At 43.8% G+C, this 7,238-nt stretch overlaps 1 pseudogene; it reads right to left on the reverse strand.

Annotated features, from left to right (window-relative positions):
• Window positions 1-6,707, reverse strand: part of LOC123383259 — a 166,433-nt pseudogene extending 159,726 nt beyond the window's left edge.
• Between the last annotated feature and the right edge of the window lie 531 nt (window positions 6,708-7,238).

Consider the following 7,238-nt stretch of genomic DNA (forward strand, 5'->3'; position numbering starts at 1 on the left):
GGTAAAAACCATAGCGGGCTTGGTTACTGACGACTGAATAGATGCCACAGTGAGAAATGAGAGGTCCCGGGTCCCCGATATGGGCAACTGGATAAAGGAGAGGCTTTCACGGAGATAGAGAATTGAGAAAAACGTAGAAATGTGGGAAAAACCCTTGCAAGTGAGAAAAAAATCAAGAGCTGCATTTTATCTGGGTACATACATTATCCTTGACCTTAGAGTAAATCGCATGGATGACGCAACTTGGCAGAATTCGCAGAAGAGAGGGCTTTCAAATAATAGCTCATGTTTAGCCAATAGTTCTTAACGGGAATTTGACCTTCATAACTTTTGGAAATTGCGGCACAAAACCGCAGATATCTAGCTCCTCTCTCAGCAGCACCACCGCCCAGAACTTCCCAGCCTGCCCACTCCCAAATTCTTTCATATCCCAAACAAATCGTACTCTTTTACCTCTGGGCGTTTCCTTACACAAGCATCTTCCCCTCCCTGCAACACCACTGTTCTTAGCCCGATTCACTCTTCGTCCTGTAATACCCAGCCCCAATATTATTCCCCACAGAAGTCTTGCCAAACACCCCCGCCCCCCGCAACAACCGAAGCCTTAGTTTAACTGGCTAACTTTTTTACCTAGTTTAACCCTAGTTTAACTAGTCTACCCTTTTGCCCAACAGCACTTTGTTTACCACTACCTGTCTTAGCACTGGCCACATGGTTTTGTAATTGATGGTCTACTTATTGGTCTTTCCCATCATGGTCTAAGCCACTTCAGGGAATGACCACGTCTTGTTCACGACTACGTTCTCGGCACTTGAGCTTAGTGCTGGATGTGTGGTAGTTTGACACGTGTTTATCAAATGAAAGCCCCTTCTGGCTTTGGAATTTTGCTCCTTTAAGTACCACAAGGAATTATTGTAGAGTTCAGAAGGGGCTTTTCTTCTTTCTCCCACTGGGATTTTGTAGCAACTATATAGTCACCATCTCTGCGGGCCCAACTTGCTGGGGGAGGTCAGGACTAAACCTTAACGTGCCGAACCTAGCAGGTTGCAGGATTCAGGACAGAAGGGAATCAGCCTTTCAGCAGCTAGTCTCATCTTGTAGACAAAACACACACACACGTGCACGCGCAGGGGTGAGGGAGGAGATGAGGAATATTCCATGAGCATCACGTGCCTGACTCAATGGAAGCACATTCAATACATTATCTCTTATCATCCTACAAGCACCCTCCAACGGGGGCACCTTTGCCATACCTGTTGTACGTGAGGAAACTCGGAAGGCTCAGACTTGATACGACTTACCCCACATCACCCAGTAAACAAGAGGCAAAAAAAAAAAAAAAAAAAATCAAAATTTAAACCCAGTCCTGACTTCAGATTCTATATTCCTCCGTGATGGAGGTTATCAAATCTCCTTCCACAAAGAACCAGATAGGACTTCTGCTTTTACGGGTTACGTGGCCTCTGTCGTAACCACGCGACTCCACGCACAAATGGAGCCATAGACAGTACATGGATGAAGGAGCGTGGCTGCATTACAACAGAACCTTATTTATAAAAAGGGGTGGCTGACCAGCCTTGACCCTGATAACGTGCAGATATCTGCTCTATTAGGTTTCTCCACCCTGGCTACACGGAAGGATCACCTGCGGAGCTTAAAAAAAAAAAACAATGCACATGTGTAGATCACACCCCAGAACAGCCGGTCCTGGAAAAGGCTCCTGAGACCAACAAACCTCAGTAGGACCTTGGAAGTCCTGGATGGTTTCTAAACTACAGATGGGGAAATTGAGGTCCAAATAGGTTAAGAAAATTGTCCAAGGCTACTGCTGTCAAATGGAAGGGGCAACGGGCAACTGCTTCTTCTGCCCGTCTTCAAATTTTTGTCTCGATGTTCGGTCTCCACAGCACCCGGCAGCGTGTGAACGGTGAAAGGTTCATGTGGAGGGGAGAATTTCAGTGGAAAAAAAATACCGCCTTTAAGAGGATTTCAGGGGCACCTGGGTAGCTCAGTCAGCTGAGCATCTGACTTCAGTTCAGGTCATGATCTCGCAGTTCATGGGTTCGAGCCCCGAGTCGGGCTCCAGGTCTTCTGTCCCTCTGTCTCAGCCCCTTCCCCACTAGTGCTCTCCCCAAAATAAGTATTAAAATAAAAAAAATATTTCAAGGGGCACCTGGTCGGCAGTGTGCAGACTGACTCTTGATCTTGGGGTTGTAAGTTCAAGCCCCACGTTGGGTGTAGAGATTACCTAAAAATAAAGCCTTAAAAAGAAGATCTCCAGGAATCACTTTAAAGGACATGTCAAACATCTCATTATTCTAAGACAAACTTCTTATGCCCAATTAACATTTCCTTTTAAAATACTGGGAATGTAGAATTGTAAGCTCTGAATCGCACTCTGAAAACTTGAAACAGGAGTACCAGCTTTTGCTAGAACTAAATAGATTACCTCTCGAATAGAAAAGCACCTTTCACACAAAACCAGTGGCAGTGGATGATAAAGAGGATTCTGTTCGAGGTGAGAGGATACTCAAGACCTCTGGGTCAGTAAACCATGGTCGTGGAAGATTAGTATGAATCGTGACAGATGCAAAACTGCTATTAAAATCAAACACTTTAGGGTCCTATTTGAAAGCTGGAGTGTGCTCATCAGATTTAAATGGATAGTGAGAGAACCTGACAGTCAGGTATTCTAAAATCTACAACGGTTGCATAGACAGGTCTAGGGGGACCAAATTTATCTCAGAAAAAAAAAAATCCTTTCAAATTCTTACTAGTTTTCTTAGACACCTCAAATTCTCCCTGAAATTCAACAGCTCAAAAATGTTCTTACATAACCTCAGCTTATGTAAAAAAATGAGAAATATTGTGATGAACGCTTAAAAAAATCAGCATCATCCAAAATGTAACCAAGAATGTTAGTTATGTTCATATACAAGTATGTTTGTTGTGTTTTTCCAGTTTTTATAGTGATTTCCTAACCATTTATCTTTACAGAGTTGATTTTTATTAAATACAGATGGTTTACAGTAATTTGCAAAGTGTAAAAACTCCAAATATTTGGTAGATGGGTCATTTTGATGTACTGAACAAGTAGCACAAAAGGTAAACAGTGTTTAAAATTTTTTTCATTTTTGAGAGAGAGAGAGACAGACACAGAGTGCGAGCAGGGGAGGAGCAGAGAGAGAGGGAGACACAGAACCCGAAGCAGGCTCCAGGCTGAGCTGCCGGCACACAGCCCGGCGCGGGGCTCGAACTCAGGAACCGTGAGATCGTGACCTGAGCCGAAGTCGGATGCTTCACCGACAGAGCCGCCCAGGTGCCCCTAAACATTGTTTATTTTAACTAAGGGAGAAAACCAGTCTGAAAACCGGACTTTACCAATTCACAAGATAAAAGACCTCGGACTATTCCCCAAAGCTGTAAGGAACAATTTGAGAGCATCGGACACCCGCCACCAGCTTGAAACCCCCCCTTCCCCGCTGCAGCTCCTAACAACCAAGAGGCTACCGCTTAGCACTTCTGAGCAAGCGGCGCTTTCAATCCGGTAATTAGAGAGAGCGGGGACTGGCGCACCTGCAGAATCAATCACACCTAGAGGGAACTAGAAGCCTTTTAAGCCCTTGCTCCTGTAATTGGCCAAATCGGTCTGGAGTCAAGGGAATCCAGTTAAAAACTACCAACAATCCGGGCTACTTCAAGGTTTCCTTCACTTTACAATGTTCACTTCCCCAGCTTGTAAAGCACAAGTGATATTCTATTGGTCGATGAATGACTTACTGAAAAGGTCTATGAAACTGAAAAGGTGTATCAAACGTTTACATTTTTACCTGCTAAATCCCATTTTAAATGTGCAAGGCGACTTTTTGAAGGACCCTTAGGGAAACCTTGAGGAAGAAAGGTTCTCTCAACGAGAAGAGCTGCCCATCCTCTCACACAGAGATTCTTAACCTTTCTGGGTCACTGGACCAGTCGAGAACATATGGAAAGTCCTGAAACTTCTTGAAAGGAAAAAAAAAAAAAAACACAAAAACCAAAAAACAAACAGGACAGAGGAGCAAAACCTGGCAGGCGATTTTAGGAAGCTGAAACACCTCACCCCAAACTCTCACGTTTTTATTTTAGAAAGAATGTCTGCTCGAATCACTTCTGAGATGTATTCAAGCTGAAGGCAGGAAATGCAAATAAATAACATCCCATTATATCTACTATCAGGTTAAAAGTACCTGTGAATGTGTTGCTTTGGCTATACTCACTGACCTTCATTCATTTATTCATTTATTCAACAATTATTATTGAGCGCCTATGTACCAGGGTCTGTGTTAGGTACCGGGAAGCAGTAAACAAAACAGAGACCCAGATCTCTTGAAGTTTGTATACAGAAACGGGATTCAAGCTGTGTACGGTGTATGTAGCAAGGGGAAAAAAGAAAAAAAAAAAAAAAGAGAGAGAAACCATCTTAGACAATACCAGCATTACTTTTAGCTGGGATTCTTGACCTTGGCTGTATATTACAATCACCTGGGGCACTTTAGAAACACCTTAAGGACTCCGGCACATTGCTGCAATGGTGCCTCCCTTCTTACACCTTCTAAACAGCTGTATACTCCAATACATTGTATATATTGTTGCACTTTATGCTTGGGGGGGGGAAGGGGTGGGGGGTGGAATTGTTTGGGCACAGCAGAGACTGAAGGGTTTAAGTTGCACACAGGATTAGATGGCTAGCAGAAATGGGCCAGCGCATAAAACCATAAGGACTTCCAGGGGCCACTGAATTTTGTGTATCTTAAAGGTTAGGGAGACTCCACCGGGCATCGGGGTCACACTTCGGAATCAGCTGTGCTAATTCTGTATTACAGAACACTAACACATCTCACCTGCTCTGAGTACAGCTGAAGCCAAAGGAATAAAGTAGCTACACGTTTGAGGCAATCCCCCTAGAAATTTCGCTCCTTTGAATGAGCAAGTCATGCCACATTGGTTTTCTTTCCTGCTTTTTTTCCCTCTCCTCTTTTTCCCTTCCTCTTTTTTTTTTTTTTTTTTTGTTTTAACATTTTGAGATAGAGCACGAGTGGGGTTGGGGCAGAGAAAAAATTTCAAGCAGGCTCCACACAGTCAACACAGAACCCTAGGCCAGGCTTGAACTCCGGAACCACGAAATCATGACTTGAGAATGCTTAAACCAACTGAGCCTTTGAATCAGCCATATTAATTTAATTGAACTTGGGGTAATACTTCCCTTACTCAACCTAGTATAATCAACAGTAAGCCTTGCAACTAGGCAAGACTGTCACCATTCTAGAAGCATATACTAAAGTACACTGGATTCTACGGCAGCTTTTTGGCTCTGAATAGAATCTCTACTGGGTCGTGACCTTTTCACCTGGTTACAAGTCAGACTTCAGGAAATAACTCATGAACCTTCCTGAAGGGAAACTAATTAGCCTTCTATGCTTTGTGTAGTTCTCAGCTGGAAGAATTATAGGCTTCAAAACACAGCCCAAATGATTTAAAGACCGCAGGAAACGATGGGACTCTGTGAGCCTTGGGAGCTGTTGCAGGCCTCTTACAAGTTTGTTTTTAATCTACAACGAAAATAGGTAATGCAAGAACTTTCAATGTACACTATTTAAGTGCACTTTTCATCACCAAGTACTTGTAAAACTTCACGATTTGAGTTATTTATATCCTACACGAGCGTTTCCTAACCTCAACCATATTGACATTTTCCCCGGAAAACTCTTCATTGTAGTGGTGCCGTCCTGTGCGCCATAGGGAGTTTCATGGTACACGTGATCTCTACCCACGAGATGCAAGTAGCATCCCTCCTGACAGGACAACCACCAATATCTCCGGATATTTCCAATTGTCCTTGGGGGGCAAAACTGTTCCCACCTGAGAACCACAGCTGTATACCGTTCTGTGAAAAATTCAAAATCGCTTACAAAAACAATACTACAAAAATAAGACTCAAGCATCACTACTAAGGAAGTATTTATGAACAGAGACCCAAAACCAGTGGAAGAGAGGTAGAGAGGTAGGAAGATAATCAGGACTAAAATGTCTGATGTATAGATACATATATGTATGTATATACACCCATATGTAATCTAACCTGTTACAGCGACTTTACATTAGGCAAATGTAAGCAAGCAGTCTTGGTGATGCTGTTATCTTCTTCACGTCTGATTTTGGCGTCAACATATTTCCAGGAAAAGTAGGCAGGCAGAGGAGATGGATGGAAAGCGGGAGAGGGCAAGGACAAGCTGAAAGCTACAAACATGAGGTGCAGCCTGGGAGCTTGGGCAGGAACCCACGAACACTGCGTCTGTTCGCATCATCGCCTGCTACCTTGACAAAGCGGGTGGTCTTCAGGAAAAGCTGACGCCCTTGGCCAAAAAGCGACACACTCACCTGATCTAGGAGCGAACGGAGATCAAGCAGGATCGAAAGGAGGAGAACGCAGTACATAGCCTGCCCGCCGCCCCCATATAAAGGGCACGAATCAGCAGGTGAGTCAAAAGGCCTGTGCACTTCAAAGTCACGTGCCTCAACCTCTCACAGGTGAAAACCCTCACTCACTGCTGCATTTCTTGCACCCACCGAAGTCATGCAAAATGTCTCTGATGGCCCAAACGAAGCAAAAACATATACAGGGAAAGGAATGCGTGAAAAGTAGTTCAGCTTAGCCACGCTGACACATTCCAAAGCCACCACATCCTCTCACCTGATACAAGTCTGGTAGAGAATATAAATTTATCGGGGCGCCTGGGGGGCTCAGTGGGTTAAGTGTTTGCCTTCGGCTCAGATCATGATCTCCTGGTTCGTGGGTTTGAGCCCTATGTCAGGCTCTGTGCGGACAGCTCAGAGCCTGCAGCCGGATTCGGATTCTGGGTCTCCCTCTCTCTCTGTCCCTCCCCCACTCGCGCTCTATCTCTCTCTCTCTCTCTCTCTCTCTCTCTCTCTCTCAAAAATAAATAAAGATTAAAAAAATTTTTAAAGCATATAAATTTATCGATTCATTTGGAATAAAACACAGCAAGGGGCACCTGTCTCTGTCACTCTCTGCACCTCCCCCACTCGCTCACACTCTCTCTCAAAAGTAAATAAACATTTAAAAAAAAAACTTAAAAAAAAAAAAAACACAGCCAAAATTTAGAAGACCTCCATGGAGAAAAAAATTAAATAACCTAAGTCACTTAGGTTGATTTATCGGTAGTTCTTCAAAAATCCAA

Source organism: Felis catus, chromosome X, assembly GCF_018350175.1.
Source record: "Felis catus isolate Fca126 chromosome X, F.catus_Fca126_mat1.0, whole genome shotgun sequence".
Taxonomy (NCBI): domain Eukaryota; kingdom Metazoa; phylum Chordata; class Mammalia; order Carnivora; family Felidae; genus Felis; species Felis catus.